General features: G+C 47.7%; 1 pseudogene; it reads left to right on the top strand.

Moving 5' to 3' along the window:
• The first annotated feature begins 533 nt into the window (after positions 1-533).
• Positions 534-21764, top strand: LOC117012864 (arachidonate 15-lipoxygenase B-like; annotated as a pseudogene).
• The last annotated feature ends 80 nt before the right edge of the window (positions 21765-21844 follow it).

Here is a 21844-nt window from a genome sequence, read left to right as displayed (position 1 = left end):
TTTGCCCATGTCTCATTGACACAGTGAAATAACCAGGAAAGAGCTCCCACATCACCCTCTACCCAGATGATAGACCCTTCTGCGACTGCACCCATTGACCCTAACTCCTGTCTATTATGATGGAAGGTGTGTCCTTGCTCTGCTTTGAGTGTACTTTGCAGCCTAGCCTTTTTTTCCCCTCCTCCTGGTACCCGCCTCTCATGTTTCCCTCTGGAAACCATCCATTCCCATTGTCAGCTGTGTTGTTGGAGTGGGACTGACCCGTCCCCAATTCCCGGGAGACACCTAGGTTGGCTTAAGTCACCCAGCGTGTTCCATCTGCCTGGTCACATTTGTTGGTTAGGGACTGTAGTGTAATCCATTTAGAGCAATAAACAAGGAGGAGGTGAGAAAACATTTGCCAGGGTTTGAAGAAAAAGCATTAGCTCTCTTTCACAGGTTTTACCTGAAAACAAAACAAAACAAAACAACACTCCCTTTCTTCTCCTGGTTGGTGTGGTGTGAGGATGTGAGGTCTAGGATAGCAGCGCTACATGGAGCCCGAGGATGAATCCAACTCTGCAGAAGGCAGAGAGAAGAAATGGAGAGACCGTAGGTCTTAGTCATATCTGGAGCAGCCACATTGCAACCACAAGGCTGAGGAGGAAAAGAATACAATTGTCACACTTGGCTTACACTGAGCGCAATTAGACCTAAGGCGGGCCACCTTCCTGCCCCAAGCCAAACTTGGGAGGGGAGAAGGGAAAACAAATATTAGATGGGTAATTCACTGTGCATGTCACACCCCTACCTCTGGATACCTCAGTTACAATAGCCAAGAATATTGCTCAAGTCAGTTTGAGTTAGAATTTTCTCTTGCTTAAGCCCATCACAGTTCTACTTGTTACATCCATAAGAGGCCAGTGTCCTCACTTAGGCCCTGGGTCCTGCACTTTTCACTTTCTCAGGATTTTACTTCTGAGATTAACACTTCTCCCTCCTTCATCAATTTCCCTCTTTCATTCCCAACAACATAAACATGCCTTAGGGGCAGTGGTTCTCAAGCACGGCTGCGTATTAAAATCACTTGGGGAGCTTTAGAAATTACTAATACCTGGATCCAATACCCATACTCTGAGGTGAGACCTCGACATTGCTTTTTCAAATGCCCCTAATCAGTATCGTAAGAAGAATCACTTATCTTGGCAGAGACTCTCCTTTGATCCCAGACCCCCTGTTATTGCCCCATTTCTCTGCTCCCCTTCACAGAAAAGCTTACCAAAAGAATATTCCATCCTCATTGTTGCTACTTCCCTACCTTCTGGTCATTACTTCTTTTTATAATTTTTCAATTAAAACAATCAAAGAAAACCAGACAAATAAGTAAAAAAACAAATTAAAAAAACAAATAAGAATCAAAAATAAAATAAAAATGATTGCAAACATTTTACAAGAGCCCACCTCTTTTTGCTATAGCTCTGCCTTCTTATGACTCCCCGCAAAATCCCCCATAGCTAAGATAACATAACTGTTGTTCCGTCACGGTACACCTTGCTTCAGCAGATGTCCATAGAAAACAACACAAGGTAATAGAATGGGGGGCTATTGATGGAACAATAGGGAAATTAGAGCTGGAGAAATGCAACAGGTTGATCTTCTAAGTTATTCTGGATAAAATTAGATTTAACACAAACAATGGCTGCCCCTTCCCTAGCCCTATTAAAATGGCACTAAAGGGATTTATTTTTTTGAAATGGTGTTGTGTTAGATTAAACATGTCCACAAATTATTTCCTCTTCCTTCCATCAAGAGTCCATTTCACTTCCTACATTGACTCAACTGGTCTATGACTTGCTTTGACCAATGGAATACATCAGAATTGATGTCGTGCCAGCTTCTAGCATAAGCCGTAAAAGGCCTGGCAATTATAGCTTTGGGCTTCTTGGGATCCAGGCACCACGTAGTGAAGCTTAGGCAGAATTACCGAATGATGAGAGACCATGTGGAGAGAGAAAGGTCCAGCCAGCCCCCAGCCGTTCTAGACATGTAGGTGGAGCCATTATGGATACTCTTGCCCCAGCTGTCTCCCACGTGAATGTAGTTTGAACCCATATGTACACTAGATGGAGGCCTGCCCAAATTGCAAAATCATCAGAAAATAAATGATTCCTTGTGTGACTATGATTGGAGGTAGTTTGCTATGTAATAGATAACAAGTCCATACCACAAATATCAGAAACAAAAAAAATCCAAAACACCTTATCATTAATAACCTCAGAGAAATAAAAGAAAATATTGCAACCGTTAAACACAAACAGCTATTTTAAAATATGCACAGAAAAAAATAGCTCTTGAAATTAAAAATGTGACAGGAGAAGTGAAAAACTCAATAAAAAGATGAGAAGAGAAAATTGAGGAAGCTACAAGAAAACAGCAAAAGGCAAAGTGATGGGAAATAGGAAAGAAAAATAGAAGAAAATGGAGAACTAGGTCAGGAGATCCAGCATCTAAATCATAGGCATTCAAGAAAGAGACAGTAGATAAAATGAAGAGAAGGAAATAATCATGACACAATTCAATAGTGAAGGAGGTGAGTTTCGAGATTGAAAGGGCCTACTGAGAGCACTGTATAGTTAATAAAAAGAAATCACACCATGGTGCGTGACTGTGAAGTTACAGAACCCTGGGGACAAAAAATCCTAAAAACTGGAAAGAATATCAGGTTCTATCTATGAAAAGAATCAGGAATTCAAATGGCTTTAGGCTTCTTTGTAGCAACACTGCTTTCATTGAAGCAGTGCATTCAAAATTCTGAACAAAAATTATTTCCAACCCATCATTCAAGCGTGTTGACAGATTATAGGCATTTCCAGACATGCAGGCTCTTAAAAACGTCTCCTCCCTCCCATGTGTCCTTTCTGAAGTAGCTTTTGAAGGACATGCACCATGGAAATCAGGAAATAAGCCAAGAAAGAAGAAAATATGGAGTACAGGAACTAGGAGCTCTAGCACAGCAGAGAGGGAAAAGGAACCTTCAAGATGGTGGGAAAGCAAGAGCCCAGATGATAGCTAAGTAGCAGGTTAGAGGGAGAGCATTGCAGACTGGAAACAGCCTGGGAGTATTCCATGGGTCTGAACCTGCTGAGAGGGGATCTAGACAAATGGTGAAGTTTTGGGTTAAATTAGTAAAAAATATAGAAAACTAGAATAATATTATTATTATTATTATTATATTATTATTATAATAATAAATATATAATTATTACCTAAAGAGACAGAAAAATGTTTTGTAGATAAGGAAAAAAACAATTGCAGTATACTGTAAAGCTCCCCTAAATAGCATGTATATAAAATCATGCAGACTCTGAGGGCTTGTTTGCCTATTGTCCTAATGAAACTCGATTAGAAGAATAGGAGATGAAAAGGTTTGCAAGTGTAACAGGAGCAAGTTTAGGAAAGAGAATGAATGTAATCCTGTCTTCCAGAATGGGAAGACAATATCTACCTAAAACTGAAAAAGCAATAAATAGGGAACACATGTATGCTGTTTGGAGCTGGGGCAGTAAATATCAAGATTATCAATTAAAAGAGATAAAAGTTATTGCCTTTGATGAGGGGGAAACAGCAAGAATGGTGCAGGGGACAGCTGTTGGTGGTGAAAATTTTATAAAACTATTTGTCTCTTTAAATCCCGTGCATCTAGAGCTTTGGTCAAAATTTTAGAATTTAAAAGAAAGAAAAAGAGAAGGCAGGAAAAGAGGAAGGAAGAAAGAAGAAGAAAGGGTGGAAGGAAAATGAAAGATAGGCAGGAGCCAAATCACTCAGGGGTTCAAATGTTCCGATTGACATTTTTAAATATCAAGTAAGTTTCTTCCCCAGTCAGAGCTCTGATTTCTTCATCTATATCTTGAAGGGTTAGATGACAGCTTCCAGGAGACTGCCAGCTCAGGTCATCCTGAGCTGTAGGTCAGAATGTAAACAAATATTTAAATGCTCAAGGGCAGTGGTTCTGAAGAAGAATCATCCTCCATGCCTATTTAAAATGTATATTCCCCAAGTTGAATCTCTGGAGATTCTGCCTCCCCCATGTGAGGCGGGCCTGAGGAAATGGCATTTTAAACAAGCACCCTGATGCAAGTGGCCTACTTGCCATACCTTGAGCAATCCTGCTCTAGGACAGATCCTAGGAGGTGTCAGTTCACAGAATTAATTAACATCGAATCACAAATCAATTCTTTTTCCGGCCCTGATTACATCAGGGAGAAAGTGCCAATTTGATGATGGTGTAGCTTTAGCACCCTTTAACACTAAATAACCTTCCTCTGGAACAGGGAACCAGCTGCAGGCAACAGAATCTACCCAGAATGGAGTAATACTATGCTTTTGTGCTTTTCTTTGCACTCTTGTTTATTGTTACCTTCTGTTATGGGCAGTGAAAGTAATTTTCAGTTTATAATAGTGATACAACATTTCCTATAAAACAGATTTATTTAAATTTATAAACGGCAAAAGGAAGAGGAAAATTGCAGATAGTAGGAATCCAAGGATGTATTTTAGGGCGGGAGAACAGTAAAGCCTTCCTACTTTTTCTTAGACTCACTGCACTCGGATACATGGCTATATGCAATATGGATTTAATACTCTGAGAGATGCCTACAAGTAAAAATGTAATATATTTGGAAATGTGTTGTTCTTACATATGATTTACATAATAAATTAAAATTTTGACCTCGCAATGGATAATCATTAAGAATAGGTGGTTTGGGCAAAGGACATCAATAGACATTGGTCCAAATTAGATATACAAATGACCAACAAGCACATGACAAAATGTTCAATATCACTAATCACTAGGAAAACACAAATCAAAACCACAATAATTGCCCATTAGATGGCAATTATTAAATATACAGAAAATAAAAAGTATTGGTGAGGCTGTGGACAAATTGGAACACTTGTGCATTGCTGGTGGGAATGTAAAATGGTGCAGCCACTGTGGAAAACAGTATGGTGATTCCTCAAAAAATTAAAATAGAGTTACTATATGATCCCACAATTCTACTTCTAGGTATATACCCAAAAGAATTGAACAAGACTCGAACAGATATTTGTACACCGATGTTCATAGCAGAATTATTCACAATAGCCAAAAGATAGAAGCAACCTAAATGTCCATTGACAGAATGGATAAACAAACTGTAGTACATACATACAATGGAATGTTTTGTTTTGGGTTTTTTTGTTTTGTTTTGTTTTTAAAGATTTTTTTATTGGGGAAGGGGTACAGGACTTTATTGGGGAACAGGGTGTACTTCCAGGACTTTTTTCCAAGTCAAGTTGTTGTCCTTCCAATCTTAGTTGTGGAGGGCGCCGTTCAGCTTCAAGTTGTTGTCCTTTCAGTCTTAGTTGTGGAGGGCACAGCTCAGCTCCAGGTCCAGTTGCCGTTGCTAGTTGCAGGGGGCACAGCCCACCATCCCTTGCGGGACTCGAGGAATTGAACTGGCAACCTTGTGGTTGAGAGCCCACTGGCCCATGTGGGAATCGAACCGGCAGCCTTCGGAGTTAGGAGCATGGAGCTCTAACTGCCTGAGCCACCAGGCCGGCCCTGGAATGTTATTTAGCCTTAGAAAGCAATGAAATTCTGACACATGCTACAACATGGATGAACCTTGAAAATATCGTGCTAACTGAAATAACTCAGATACAAAAGGACAGATACCGTATAATTCCACTTACATGAAGTACCTCGAATAATCAAATTCAGAGATAGAAAGTAGAAAGGTTACCAGGGGCTAGGGGAGGGGAAAATTGGGAGTTTCATTATTTAATGAGTACCGAGGTTAAGTTTGGGATGATGAAAAAAGTTCGGAAATGGATGGTGGTGGTGGTTGCACACCAAAATGAATGTATTTCATGCCACTAAACTATACACTTGTACACTTAAAAATTGTCAAAATGGTACATTTTATGTTATGCGCATTTTACCACAATTTTGAAAAAGAATGAATGGTCTGTAAAAATCCAAAGTTTTTACCCAGAAACAATATTTTCTATAACCTAATGCTCTCCTCTCTCTGAGGATACAAATTACAACTTCTTTGAAGTTTTCTTTTGCTCCCTGCAGTGTGCTCCTTCAATTTTGCGTGTTTTGGTCCTTGATGTTAGGTAGAAGCCTTCCTTGAAGATCTGGTGATCCTTGGCCATCCATTCATATTTAAGAGTGAGGCAAGAAAAGCTGATTGGAAACTGTGAATAGGGCTTGTCAAATGGTGGGCTTAATTTGGCAGGGCCACTTCATTGGGGGATCCCCTCCATGGCCCTTCTCTCAGTTCCTCTAGAGAAAAGCCCTCCAGTCTTGCCTGGGGGTGGGAGGGTGGGGGTACGCACTGGCTGCCAACATACTTAGTGCCATCCAGGCAAGGGGGCTGAGGCCTCCATTGCTCAGTGTGTAGACTTACATCTCATCCTCTGATTTTAAAGTTGGTATTCCACCTTCAGCGCTAGCTGATGTCCCCAAGTCCAGACTATGTGGAGGTCAATCTCTCCAGAAAATAAATCTCCCATTGTCTGTTAGGTTGGGGAAAGGTCTTCCCCTGCTGGCTGTGTGAAGGTGCAGGAAGGTATCTGGGGGAGGAGTCTTAACCATGTCTGATAAAATCTTTTGTCCCAGCATCCTGTTTTCAGGGTCACTTACACACAACTCTCAGAGCACATGTCTCCCAATTCCTTGACCAACTTCTGGAATTTCACCTTTCTCCTATCTGTTAAATCAGTCACTGACATCTGCGCAGTCTTTTTCTTTTCTTTCTTTTTTTTTTTTTTTGGTTTCTGTACACTTATGTCTTACATTTGATATTTTAGTGGGGTTTCAGGACCGTATAGATCAAAGCATGTATGTGTGTTTCACTGGAATTCTATTACCAGTCACATTTCAACTCACCTCAATCCAGCTCTCACACCCATCCCATCATTGAAACTGCTCTGGGCAAGGTCTCAGACACAATGGTGGGATTGTGTCGTGTGCCGGACTCTCAGTTGCACAGAACTGGGTTGATTCCCTCAGTTGTGCTCATCTGTTGGTGGCACAAACTCAAAGATCTCCTTGTTGACAAGCCCAGTGATCATTTCTCTGTCTTCCTCAAATGTGACACATAACCGATCTCTTCTTGGCTTTTGTAAAACACTCTCTCTTGGTTCTCCTTGTACCTCACTGACTGATCTTCACTGGATCTGCCTTCTTTGCATGACTTCCAAATACCTGAAGAACTTCCAGCACAGCCTGCTCTCCCTTCTCTTCTCTTTACATTCTCTGCTTAGTGATCTCAGCCGGCCCATGGCTTAGATGCACCTGTGTGCTGCCAACTCTCAGGTATATACCCTCCAGCCCTGAACTCTATGCTCAGGTTTGGTTTTCCACTTAATTATCTAAAGGGCTTCCCAAGTATCATTTCCAGACCATAACCCCCAACACTTTTATTCCCCCAAAGCTAAATCCTCACCTCCCTCTCCTTCACTGCATTCTTGCCTTGTTTACTTTTTTTTCTTCCTCTCACTCTTAATTGTTAACCTGGAAAATGGCAAAGACTGGGGCAATAGTCATAGCACCTAACACACTAGTACCTGAGCTTGTTTTGTTGTTATTGTTTAGATTCCACACATAAGATAGATCATACAGTATTTGTCTTTCTCTGTGACTTATTTCACTTAGTGTAATGCCCTCAAGGCATTAATTTTTTGAGGAACCTCCATACTGTTTTCCATAATGGCTGCACCAATTTACATTCCCACCAACAGTGCCCAAGGGTTCCCTTTTCTCCACACCCTCATTAACTCTTGTTATTTCTTGTCTTTTTGATAATAGCCATTCTAACAGGTGTGAGATGGTATCTCATTGTGGTTTTGATTTGCATTTGCCTGATGATTAAAGATGTTGAGCATGTTTTCATGTGTCTGTTGACTATCTCCACAACTAGAATGAAGTCAATGAGCTGCTGCTCTGCTCCCAGGTGGCCAGATGGCTCAGTTGGTTGGAGCGTGGGCTCTCAACCCAAAGGTTGCCAGTTCAACTCCCATTCAAGGGATGGTGGGCTGCGCCCCCTGCAACAAACAACAGCAACTGGACCTGGAGCTGAGCTGCACCCTCCACAACTAAGATTGAAAGGACAACAACTTGACTTGGAAAAGTCCTGGAAGTACACACTGTTCCCCAATAATAGCCATCAGAGCTGTTGTTACATTACACTTGATGTTCTGAATGTCATCCAAATGTCTTCCTTTCAATATTTCCTTTATCTTTGGATAAAGAAAGAAGTCATTGGGGGCCAGATCAGGTGAGCAGGGAGGGTGTTCCAATACAGTTATTTGTTTACTGGCTAAAAACTTCCTCACAGACAGTGCCGTGTGAGCTGGTGCATTGTCGTGATGCAACAGCCATGAATTGTTGGCGAAAAGTTCAGGTCGTCTAACTTTTTCACGCAGCCTTTTCAGCACTTCCAAATATTAAATTTGGTTAACTGTCCAATTGGTACAAATTCATAATGAATAATCCCTCTGATATCAAAAAAGTTCAGTAATATCATTGCAATAAGTTCATGAACTTAATTGTCTGACCTTGTGCTTTCCTTTTCTTGTGGCATCCTTATCTGGTTTTATTATAGTATCAGGGTAATGCTGGCCTCATAAAATGAGTTTGGAAGAGTCCCTTTCTCTTCCATTTTTTGGAAGAATTTGAGAAGGGTTGATGTTAATTCTTCTTTGAATTGTTTGGTAGAATTTACCAGTGATGCCATCTGGTCTTGAACTGTTGTCTCTTTGGAGGTTTTGATTACTGATTCAAACTCCTTACTTGTAAAAAATCTGTTCAGATTTTCTATTTCATCATGATTCAGTCTTGGTAGATTGTGTATTTCTAAGAATTTATCCATTTCATGCAGGTTGTCTAATTTGTTGGTGTATAATTGTTTATCGTAGTCTCTTATGGTCTTTTGTATTTCTGTGGTATCAGCTGTAATATCTCTTTATTTTCTGACTGTATTTATTTGAGTCCTCTCTCTTTTTTTTCTTTATGAGTCTTGCTAAAGTCTTGTCAATTTTGTTTGTCTTTGGAAAGAACCAGCTATTATTTTCATTAATCTTCTCTATTTCTTTTTTTGTCTCTATTTCATTTATTTCTGCTTTTTCTTTATTATTTCCTTCCTTCTACTAACTTTGGGTTTCATTTATTTTTATTTTTCTAGCTCCTTTAGATATAAAGTTAGGTTGTTTATTTGAGACTTTTCTTATTTCTTGAGTAGGCATTTATCATATGAACTTTCCTCTTAGAACTGCTTTTGCTGCATCCCCCAAATTTTTGGTATATTTCCATTTTAATTTGTCTCAAGGTATTTTTAAATTTCTTTTTTGATTTATTTTTTGACCAATTGGTTGTTCAGTAACATGTATTTAATCTCCACATATTTGTGAATTTTCCAGTTTTTTCATGTAATTAATTTCTAGTTTTATACTATTTTGGTTAGATTCTTGATATGATTTTAATCCTCTTATATTTATTAAGACAGACTTGTTTTGGGGCTAACATGACTATCTTGAAAAACGTTCCATGTGCATTTGAGTGGAATGTGTATTCTGTTGCTTTTGGGTGGGATGCTCTGTATATAGCTGTTAAATCCATCTTGTCTAACGTGTTGTTTGAGGCTGATGTTTCCTTATTGATTTTCTATCTGGATGATCTATCCATTGATGTAAGTGGGTATTAAAATCCCCTACTATTATCATATTGCTGTCTATGTCTCCCTTTATATCTGCTCCTATGTTGGGTGCATAAATATTTACAAACGTTATATCCTCTTGTTGGACTAACCCTTTAATCATTATATAATGCCCACCTCTGTCTCTTATTACAGTCTTTATTTTAAAGTCTATTTTGTCTGATATAACAACTCCAGCTTTGTTTTGGTTTCCATTTGTATGGAATATCTTTTTCCATCCCTTCACTTTCAGTACATTTGTGTCCTTACATCTAACGTGAGTTGGGTGGAGAGAAAGGCAAAGCCCATGAAGGCCCTTGCTTGTGGGAGGGGGCTGGCTCTGATCAGGGCTTCCAATGAGCCTCCACATCTTCTGCCTTAGTCAAGGGGCTCCCTGAGGCTCCTTGTTGACCATCTTCCTGCTCCTCCCTCCAGCTAAAAGACTTACATCCCAGGCTGGCCTCACTGCCTAGATGAATAGACTGTAAAAGACTTGTACCTCAACATGAAATACTCAGTCTCCAAGAACACCAACTTCTACCTACGAGGCAGCTCTGTGTGAGGACACCTGCCCTGTCCTGCCCTGGGCCTCAGATACCCTAGTACCTCTACCTTCTGCCCTCCCCTTCCCACCTTCCCCACCATCAGGGATATGGATCACGTGCCCTACCCAGGGCATAGCTTATGCCCACCATCAATTTTCACAGGGCAATGGCTACCTCAGAGACAGTGGCTACTTTAGAACCTGGAGGCTAGTTCAAAATCCCAAGAGGAACACAACTAGCCGACCTGGGAGGGTCTCCCAGAGCCTTTTGCTCCCTCCCCACACTTCACATCCTCTGGCAGATATGCAGAGCTGAAAACCAAGGGGCTGCTGGACTGCAGGGGGCTCTGGAGGAGTCTGAAGGAGATGAGAATGGTGTTCAACTTCCAGAAGACCCTAGCTGCCAGTGAGAAACTTGGGCTGGGGCACATGACCTCTTTCCTGGAATATCAGCTCTCACAGCTGTCAGGAGTTTCAGAAAACCAAGCACTAATTCACTGTGACCCTGGGTAGGCCCCTGTCCCTCTCTAGACCTTTTTTCACAGATAGAAAAGAGGATATGGACTGGAGCCTGACCTTCTAATGCCTTTCATCCAACAGACAGACATTTGTTGGGCTACTATACATCAGACACTGGGGCAGGGGCTGTGAACACAGCCCTTGTCCCCACAAGGCTCACAGTTGAGCAGGCAAGTGGACATTAGGCTCAAAATCAAAATAATGAGTTTCACTTGTGAAACATGCTCATCAGCTCCAGAGAGGGTGTGTAAAGGGGGCCCTAGTCCAGAGTGGGGTCCTGGAAAGCTCTCCCAAGGAGGTGACTTTTGTGCTGAGACTTCAAAGGTGTTAACAGTGCCAAGAATAGGATGTGGGGCCAGAGAGCATTTCAGTTTCGGGGGCAGTTCATGTGAAGACCTTGAAAATGGAAGGATCTTTGGGTAAAAGAAAGAATTCTGCTGTGGCTGAAGTCTGTTGAGCCAGGGACGGAAGACAAGAGACAAAGCAGAAAAAGTGTGTGGGACCCGGGTGATACAGGACTGTAATCCATGCCAGGAGCTCAGGCCTTTCCTAATGCCGTGGGAAGCTTCGACTGGCTGCCAGCTGTGTTCTGTGGGTGATGGGTTGGTAGGAGACAAGAGTGGAAGCAGGAGGATGTTATGAGGCTCTGGCCATGGTCAGCAGAGGACGATTGCTGCAAGGCAATGACAGGTGGACTAAGAGGTACTCGGGATGGGGAATCAATGGGACTTGATAGGAAGAGAAGTAGTGGGGCTGCCAAGAGAGGTCCCCAGGCTCTGCCATAGTAACTGAGTGGATGGAGGTACCATTCCTTGGGATGCTAGGCAGTGGGAAGGGCCTAGGCTGGAGGGAGACCATGTTCAGCCCCTAACATGCTATGTTTGAGGCTGGTGAGTCCTGGGGTGAGGGTGCCCTGGAAATCTCTAATAAGAGAGCTGGGACAGTGGGAGGAGCAGGACAGGAACTAAAATTTAATGTTTGGTGAATGGGCAGTGGCTGAAGTCAAGGGGTGAGAGGAGGTCTCCCTGAGAAAATTTTAGAGTAAGAAGAGAAGGGGCCTCAGACCCAGAAGCAACTCCACCATGAAGCTCAAGGGGAGACTGAGGGACTGTAGTAACCCAGTCCCCATCTTTTCCACCCTCCTGTAGAGTATGTGTTTGAGCACTGGCAGGAGGGTGCCTTCTTCGTCTCCTAGTTCCTGATTGCCCTCAACCCCATGCTGACCCGTCACTGTTGCTGTCTCCCAAAGAACTTCCCTGTCACTGATGTCCCTGTGCTGGGCCCCGGGATGAGTCTGCAGGCTGAGCAGGAGGGGCACAGGGGTCCAGACTCTGTGCACGCCCATCTTAGTGCCTTCAGGCCATCCTCTACTGGAGAGGGGCAGTATTCACATTTGTTAAGGACCAATTATGTGCTGTGTGTCCTTTCCCATGCACACTCCTCTCCTGGCCCTGAATCTTCCCCCACCCCATCCTTTAGAAAGCCAAATGGCAGCTCTGGTTCCCTTTCTCTCTCCTGCAGAGGGGCTCCCTGTTCCTGGGGGATCATAGCATCCTCTCTGGCATCCATACCAGTGTCGTTAATGGAAGGCCACAGTTCTCTGTGGCCCCACGACCCTGCTATACCAACACCCAGAGTGTGGGCCCCTGCTGCCCCTTGAATCTAGGTCAGCCGCTGGCCAGGGGTTAGGCAAGGCAGGAGTGGGGAGGAGTCCGACTAAGTGGTTGGCAGACACTCACGGCCCCCTCTCTCCCCACTGGCCTCTCCTACAGCTCAGCCAGACTTCTGGGCCCACTAGCCCCATCTTCCTGCCCACTGACAAGTGGGACTGGCTGCTAACCAAGACATGGGTATGCAATGCAATGCCAATTTCTCCATCCACGAGGCCCTCACATACCTGTTGCATGAACACCTGCTGCCAGAGGTCGTTACCATGGCTATGCTGTGCCAGCTGCCCCACTGTCACCCACTCTTCAAGGTTAGTGGGTCAGCAAGACAGCCCAGACTGCATCCCAGGCTTGCAGGTCCCTGTGCCTTGGCCTGCCCCTCGGGACACCTCTTCTAAGTAGCTTATACCCACATGGCCCTATCCTTCCAGGCTGGGATGCAGAGCCCCCACCCTGCTTTAGCTACATCTCCTTCCACAACTCCTCTGGGAGCTTGCTTTCCAGCAGGCCCTGATCTGAAGTGAGTTGAACGGGGGCTGGGGTGAGGGAGGGGACCACAGGTGAGAACAGGTTGTGCCCCAGAGAAGTTCCCTTCTTATGGGAGATCAGACCAGCAGCCAACAGCTATCACAGAAGCCCACCTTCTAGGAAAGGAGAGACCTGGGCCTGACAGATTCCACAGTGTCAACATGGCTTTGAAGGACCAACAGGTTTTCTACAGGGGTAGGGAAGCCCTGGGAGGGAAACTCATGTCTCACAGGTGGGCTCTGTAGGTCCCCAGGCTCTGCTAAACATCAGCTGGCCCAGATTCATTTTCCCCAGGAACCTGAGGCATCTCCTCTTCGAAGGGCAGGGTGTCCCCCACAGAGGGTCCATGGCTGCTCAGTTCTGATTCTTGCTTAGATAGTGTTCTGGGTCCTATATAAAGGCCCTACTCTGCCCTCTTCAATCCAGGCTGATTCTTTCTAACCATCTGCAACTCCCAGGACCTGGTACTCAGAGGTAGGGAATGCCTTTAGAGGGCACAGGCCAAGTGACCAGAGCCAGGCGCACATGGGTCTCCCCAGAACTGTCAATGCTGCCACCCCAACCACTCTATCCCTCAGCCCGCCTCCCCTACCCGGTCTCCTTCGGCACTCTGGACCCCTCGACAGTCAGCCGTGGGCGAGTACAGGGTGCGTGTGGCCACCGGCTCATTCCTGGGCTCGGGGACTTGGGACAACGCGTCATTAAGCCTGGTCGGACACGCAGGCGAAAGTCCGTCTCTGAGGCAGGCAACTTCGGGAAGAACTTCCGCTGGGGTGCGGTGAGTGTCGGCGCCGCCAGGCCCACCCGCTCGCATCCTTCTCCCTCTACACCGCTCTCGGTCCCCAGGAGGAGGACTTCGAGGTGACGCGCCCCCACCACCACCACCCACCTCTCCAGGACGGGGCCCGGTGCTGCTGTCGTGCATCAGGCGCCCCCCGCGCTGAGCCGCCCGCTGGGGCCCTTGGCCCCCGACGCCTGGTTCTGCCGCTAGTTCCAGCTCTCACGCCGCCGCGCGGCGCCCCACTCCGCTCCCCGGCTCCCAGCGGCTGGAGGGGACCGGGAGCCTCGTGCTGCCGGAGGGGCCAGGTGAGAAAGGGACTGAAGGAGGGGGGAGGCTAGTGCGGTGAGGGTCGGGGGAGGACGCTGATGGGCTGGTGTGGCCACCAAGTAGGTGTCTGGGGGGGAGACCAGCTGGGCGCGACAAGAGGAGCCGGGGAATGGAGACCTGGTGGAGGGACCAATGGGCGGGAGGGAAGGAAGGAGTGGTTCTGACCGGAGGATCAGGTGTGGACATTGGGAGGTGCCATGATTAGAAAAGGGCCTGGTGGGAAAAGGACAGGACTGTGAAGAAGAGGGAATCGGGAGGCAGGCAACTGGAGCCCAACGTGCTGGGGGTGTTGGATATGGCTACCACCCCTTATTTCTCTGCTCTCCAGCTTTGCTCTTTGGCCCCCTCTGGCCTCAGCAGAATGGAAGGCGGCTGCTGAGGCAGGGTCTGCCTTGGATGGGGAGTGAGGGGAGAGGAAAAACAGACCAAGAGGCCAGTGACTGACTGGCAGACATTCCAGTCCAGAGGTGCCCCACACCAGGTCTGAAGAGTGCTGGGGTGCTGAGGGGTGGGGGCAGGTCCCCCTGTCACTCCTTCTCTCCCCCAGCCCAAGTCATCTGGCAGGACAGCCACCCTCTGTGCTGTGCCCAGTGCCAGGCAGAGATTAAGGAGAAACAGCAGAAATACCAGAGAGCAGCCAAGGGGGTCTTGGGCTGACAGTCCCTAGAGTCCCCAATTCTTAGCTTTCTGGCAACAAAGGAGTTCCTTGGTCCTGCTTGCTGAGGTCAGCCAAGCCTCAGATCTAACCAAGAACAGCACACATGTGAGGAGCCCCACCTCCTGGCACAGCCCTCTCCATAAGCTCCCAGACCCAAAGCCCTGCCTGCACAACCAGGCCCACAGGCCCCAGCCCATTACCCTTTCCAGCTCCCAAGGGTGAGGGCCAGCCATCAGCACCTTGCTCCCATTACCATCTCTGCCCTTTACAGGTGGAGTTAGTTTTCCCAGGGATGCCGAAAACCTCAAGGAGCTCGATCCCAACCTATGCTCACTCAGTCACCAAAGAAGTCAACCAGAAATTCCACCTCTCCCCATGAGCCTGCCTGCCCCACCTGACACCCCCCTCACTGCACCCCATTTCCCTCCTAGCCTGTGCCATTCTTGCTGCAGGAAGATCACCCTGAACCTGAAGGGACTGCTAGACAGCCAACGGCTCTGGAGAAGAGTGGACAAGATCCAAAGCACCTTCATTTTCTCCAAATCACCTGTGTCAGGTCTGGGATGTGAGGGACGGTGAGCAGGCTATGGCAGGGCCAAAGGGTCTGTAGTGGTCACCTTGCTGGATTAAGAACCAGAGAGCGGGAACTGGAACTTTCTGGAAATCGCAGGACTCCTGCACTGGCACTAGTTCCCACCCTGTCCTTCACAGCATCTCATTCCTGCTCTGAGAAGAGAAGACACACTTTCTGTCACCCAGGGCTGCAGGCAGGGTTGGCCTTTGGTCGGGGCTGAGGGACGCAGGGAGAATGCCCCCCCTGGGGCATCTGTCTTCCCTCAGGTTGGGCTAAGGGCCAATGTTCTTGGAGCCATTCTCAAACATCAGGGCTTTCGAAAGAATGGCCAGAAAGTAAAGATAAATACAAACACTTTTTTGTCAAGGCAAGTACAAACACTTCATGGCGCTCCTTTTCTGCCATCTCTGGACACTTACAACCTCTGTTCTGAGCAAGCCAAGCTCCTAAGGCTGGCAAAATTAAGTTAGGGCCTTGGGATCTGTTAGCTGGTCACGCCCCTTCACTGACTTCATAACTACATCTTCAAACTGTCCCCAACACTGAGTTGCTCTGATCAACTGGAAATATCTGTCTGGTGAATATCCTCAGCAAATTAGAAAAAGACATCTGAGGCAGAAAGACTTTTTCTTTTCAAAATTGCCTCCTACTGGGTTGAGGCCTGGTGCCTTGCAGGCAGACTTGAAAACCAAACTAAGTCAAAGGATTCAGGAGTTTCTGCTTTTCGATATCTGTGTCCCCTTGGGCGCACTGTGGTTCCAACTGTACATTCTGACCTTCGGTTCAAACTATACATGTTGAACATCGGCTCAAAAAACCCGAGCACCAACACCACACCCCAAGGTGGTGTGAACGCTCTTTGTGAATGACAATTCTGTTTTAACAAATTATCCAAACTGTCTCCTGACAAAATTATAGGAGAACAGGACATGGGCCCTGTGAGTTTTATCAGGGAATTGCAGGAACTCCCATAGAGCAGAGTCCAGGAAGGATAGGCTAGAAGGATGGGCTCTGCAGGTGTCCAGCATTCCTCGGTCTTCTGATTGTTCTCAAATTCTGCTGAATAGATGCAGTCTTAGTGCACACTACAGGTTGCCTAAGACTTCCCCCAAATGGGTGGGGCTAAGGGAGTTGGAAACTCCTCAGGTAGAATTCAAACTTGCAATTCTGTATTTTCTAAGAAACCTGTCACTAGTACAGTCATCCATCCAGCTGGGGTAGGAGAAAGGGAATATCAGAAAATGATCATGCTGAGAAGCTGGAGATCTGGGTCCTCAAAGTGATGGGGGCAGGGGACTAGGGTAACCCTCCCCACACCCACCCCCTGCAGAGTATGTGTTTGAACATTGGAGGGAGGACACATTCTTCACCTTCCAGTTCCTGAATGGCGTCAACCCAGTCCTGATCCACCGCTGTCACTGCCTCTCAAAGAACTTGCCAGTCACTGATGCCATGGTGGCACCAGTGCTCGGCCTCGGAACCAGTCTGCAGGCTGAGTTGGAGATGAGGGGCCCAGGGATCCAGCCTCCCTCCCTCCGCTCTCAGTGCCTTCAGGAGCTTAGATGCCCAGGTTCCCAGACCCCATCACCCCCACCCAGCCCTGGCTGCCCCTTCATCCCCAGGTACTACTGTCAAGCCTCCTTTCGGGGCTGGATCAGCCACTTCTCTGAGTCAAGGCCTCCCGCTTATCAGTGGAGGGAGAGGTGTTGTTCTGTGGTGGAAAAGGCTGAAGGGGCAGGGCTGAGTGGGGAATGCTCTCTCCTGGTACTTTGCCAGGTTCCATGCATTTGGCAGGACCCCACAGCTCAGAAACTATGTTGTCATGGTTACTGAGGATGACTTACAGCTGGTCAGCTGAGTGCTTCCCAGAATGGCTATCCAGCCCCCATCCCATGTTGAATATTGGGATGAAATGTGGCCCAAACCCAGTAAGGTGCCTTCCACATCATAAGGCACCGTCCTCCAGCAGGGCTCATTTCTTTCACTGTCTATCCTTGAAGCTTGGGCCTGGCCACAGCAGAAGCACCTCCAATACTCCTCTTGCTTGGAAATCAGAAGGTGGCTCTGGGGCAGAATGCCCTGATGGCTCCAGGGAATGAGGTTCTTTTAAGTGAAATACTTGTGGGTACAGAGTAACTCCCTCTTTTCCCCCCAGCTACCCAGAATTGCATAGGGCTGTCCCCTCCCTCAGCCCTCCTCCCATTCCTCTTCTCCTTCAGAGGGGTTTTCTGTACCTGGTGGACCACACCATCCTCTCGGGTCTCCGCCCCAGCGTCATTAAAGGATGGCCCCAGTTTCTAGCTGCCCCCCTGACCGGCTGCACCAGCGCCCCCCGGCAGGCCCCTGCTGCCCCTGGCCATCCAGGTCAGCAAGGCAGGGCCCTTGTGGGCCGGGGAGCATATCACACCTTCAAAATGACTGAAAGTCACTGCCATTCCTAGTGCTAAACACTGTCTCATCTAATCCTACCCACCCCTCCCTAGTTTGTTTTTTTCCTAGTTTTTCTGTTTTGTCCACTTCGATTTCTATCTTGATGGAAAGGTTGTGATATTCAGTGTCAGAGAACAAATTGCACCTTGATATGGGTTTCAAAATCAACTCTACTGAATCATGCACCTTTGACAGTTCAATGATGTTCCCAATAATTGAAAACAAACTCATTCTGGGAGATGTCTCCACACCCTCCCTTCTCTGCCCCATACAACTGGGGATCTGGATGACTTTGGGCTGGTACAAGTAGCCCTCAAGCAGCCTCTGACATATGTGCCAACAAGGTGGCCTTAAGTCGATTCACCTCTCAGCAACTCTGTTTCCTCTCCTGTTATACTAGAAGTAATCACAAAAGGAAACACTTGTATGGCACTGCGTGCAGTCGCTGTCCTAAGTACTTCACCAGCATTGACTCATTTAATCTTCAGAACAACCCAAGGAAGAAGCGATTATCATCATCAACCTCATTTTACAGATGAGGAACCTGAGTCACAGAGAGGTTAATTAACTTTCCCGAGGACACACAGCTAGGAAGGGAGTTGACATGTGATTTGACCCCAGGGAAAGGGTGATGAGCCACACTTTCTGAAGCCAGTTTCTGCCTGATGCCCACCCTCCCCTGTTCCTTCGACTTCAGCTCACTCAGACACCTGTCCCAGATAGGCCCATCTTCCTATCCAGTGAAACGGCCGAGGACTGGCTCCTGCCCAAGACCTGGGTTCACCACTCAGAGTTCCTGGTGCATGAGATGTTCACTCATCTGCTTCGAACCCACTTTGTGATGGAGACGATTTTTTCTCTCCGTGCTGCGGCAGTTGCCTATGTGCCACCCCATCTTCAAGGTAAGAAGGACCCCTCTTCTCAGATCCCAGAACTGTGGGGTATATGGGGCTGCTTCATCTAACCTCTGACTCTGGTTCTCCCCGACTGCTTATTCCTCATTCCCGCTACACCTTCCACATCAACATCCTGGCTCGTACTGTGTTCTTTGCACCAGGAAAGCTCATCAACCAGGTCAAGGCCCTGGGAGGCCTGGGATCCTGGCAAAGTGGGCCAGGAGGGTCTGAGGTTTGGTCCTGAGCCTCTTGCTCCTGGCAGCAGTAGGTTCTCCGCTCATTACAGTCAACGTCGCTGGGAGGGGCGGGCTGCCTGGAGCTGATCGCCAAAGGGCTGGAGGCTGTCAGCTACCGCTCCCTCTGCCTGCCCTACCAACTGGCTGACTGAGAAGTTCAGGACCTGCCCACTACTACTACCCAAAAGATGCACTCCAGACCTGGGTAGCCATAGAGATGTAAAGTTCCCCTGCGGCCTGAGCCTTACCTTCAGCTACATCTCTGTTGGTTTGTTCCTCCACCTCCCTGCTTCTGCCCAAACACAATGCTGTCTTGAAGCCCCTTCCTGCCTCCTTTTCTTCCTTCCCAGCTGTGTGACCCTGGGCAGGTCACTTAACCTATGTGTCTGTTTCTTTATCTGAAAATGGGAATAATAGCACCTATCGCATAGGTTATTATTAGGATTAAATGTAAAGCCGTACAAACAACCCTCAGGTGAATAGGAAGTGCTCTCTGAGCATTAGTTATTATTAGTATTCACCCTATAGATAAAGTTTCCAGGTTTTCCTTCTAAATCCTTCTCATGGGAGACCTCCTTGGGATGTACCTCTGGCCTCCACCCTGCTAGTCCGGTGTTCTTCATGTCTGGCCTCCCCATCTCCTTGATGGGGGTCCCCATCTTCTGCCATTAACAAATTTCCTGAGGCACTGGGATTTATGGCTGCCCCGCTCATAAGCCTCACAGGCTCTGTTTTTGCCACATGAAATGCAATGTTTACCATGGCATCTCAGCCTTTCTGGAATCTCCCCCTTCCGTTCTATTTTTCCTCCTCAGCACACACTGAGCCTAGGGTGGCCAGACACTGCAATTCTCCCTCTCTCCTTCTCCAACCACTACCCTTCTTCAAATCCAGCTCAAGCCCCACCTCCACTTGAAGACCTCAGGGACACCCAGTTCTGGAGCTGCCTGTGTCAAAACCCTTCTTAGCAATGGATCCACATACCCATCCTGAGCCCTCCTATGGCTGGAGGTAGATGCCATGGTGAGCAAGACAGACCCAGCTCTGCTCAGTGGGGGAGATGGATCCAATGCACCAGTCACAACACCGAAGGGCCTGGTGTCTAATCCTTCCCTGTGGCTTGATCTAGGTGTAAAGGCTGCAATGCAAATGCCTGCAGGGCCAGCAAGCAGCCAGAAGCTAGGGAAGAGGGGTGGGCAGGAACTGTGGCTGGTGAAGAACTGATGTTTGTCCCATGGGACAATGGCGACTCAGCTATGACGATAGCCAGATCTTTAGATTTTTTCCAGAGAAACTAAACATTTTCTAATATTTAAGTATTGACCATTGATTCAACTTGAAAAAGAAACAAAAAACCCTGGCAACCAATTAAAATGCATCTGCAAACCAACTCTGGCTCTCAGGCCCTCCGTTGGCACCTCCTGGTAGAAATGGAGGCCTCCAGGTTCGAAGCTCTGCTCAGCGGTTTATACAATTGTGATTGGCCATTGTCCTTCTCTGGCCTCAGTTTCCTCCTTCTGGGGCAGCTGGTCTCAGCAGCTTTTCTCACTCATGCCCCTGGGATACACAGCCACCAACAGTTACCATGTATTCCTGGATCACCAGCTTTGTGTGCAACATCGTTGGCATCCACTACCCAGACGACAGTGCAGCAGCAGGGACTTAGAGCTGCAGGTGGGTCAGGGAGATCTTCCAGGAGGGTTTTCTAAGCCGCATGAGCTCAGGTGAGGTGTCCATCTCAGTTTTCCACCCTCTAGACCCCACTTCTCCAGGGCAGCGGCCCCTGGGGTTTCAGCTCCATTCTCTCCACTTTACCCCCTTTTTGGGGTCCCTTGCACCCTGGACAGCTGTGCTGGTCTCATCGAGTATCTCACTATGACCATCTTCACCTGCTCAGCCCAACGTGCTGCCACCAACAATGGCCAGGTGAGCCAGTGCCAGACCTGGGGGACAAGCAGGGTCATGGAGGAGTGGCCCTAGCAGGAGCAGTGGCAGCCCTATGCTTACTGAATGTGGGGGGTCAGTTTGAATTCAGTGTCTGGATGCCCAATACTCCCACCGCCATGAGGCTCCCCCGGCCCACCAGAGGCCAAACAGACCTGATGGCCTCTCTCCCTGAGGTCAATGCCACTTGCCATGCCCTCATGCTCTTCTAGGGTATCACCATTGAAACCAAGGGCACTAAGCAAGGCCCAGGGTAGAGGTGGAGGGGTGGGCTTGGGGGCTGTGGGGATGGTTATCTCAGGTTCCAGGAGAGTGTATGGGGTGAGGAAGGAGTCCTGAGGGACAATGGTATTCTTGGAGGGGCACTTAGCAGGCTGGGCCCATCGGTGGGCAGGGCCTGGAGTGACGTAGGTTTTGGGGGTGACATCGGTTTCTAGGGTAGGATGCTTCCTAGTAGATGGAGCTTAGAGGGGTCTGGGTTTTCAGTAAGTTGGGCTTAGGGCCGCCTCTTGCCTAGGTGGCTGAGTGGTTTATGTTTCAAGTTGGACAGGTCTTGGGTGGTCTAGGTTCCTAGGTAGGTGGGTGCTCGGGTGGTGGTCTGTGTCGTTGGGTGGATTTTCTGGTGGAAGGGGGTCCTCCGTGGTCTGGGTGCCCAGGTAGGGGGACTTCAGATAGATCAGAATCGCTTTGTGTTGAAAGATGGGGTCACGGCACCACGGGGTGAAGGTCCCAGCCTTCTTTCCTGTCGTCCGCAGCGGCCGCTGGGCACCTACCCGGAGGAGCATTTCACCGAGGAGGCCAAGTAGCAGACCACCGTTGCCTTCCAGAGCCGGCTGGCCGGGCTGTCGCGGGACATCACGGAACGGAGCCCGGGCCTGGTGCTGCCCGACACTTACCTGGACCCCGCGGTGATGGAGAACAGACTCACGGTGTGAGCGCGCCCTTCCTGCCCCGCCCCGCCCCACCCCACCCCTCCAGTAAACGCCGCGCTCACCGGCAGACCCTGGGCCTGTAT

This window comes from Rhinolophus ferrumequinum, chromosome 21, assembly GCF_004115265.2.
Source record: "Rhinolophus ferrumequinum isolate MPI-CBG mRhiFer1 chromosome 21, mRhiFer1_v1.p, whole genome shotgun sequence".
Taxonomy (NCBI): Eukaryota; Metazoa; Chordata; class Mammalia; order Chiroptera; family Rhinolophidae; genus Rhinolophus; species Rhinolophus ferrumequinum.
This window is presented reverse-complemented; position numbering and strand designations above follow the sequence as displayed.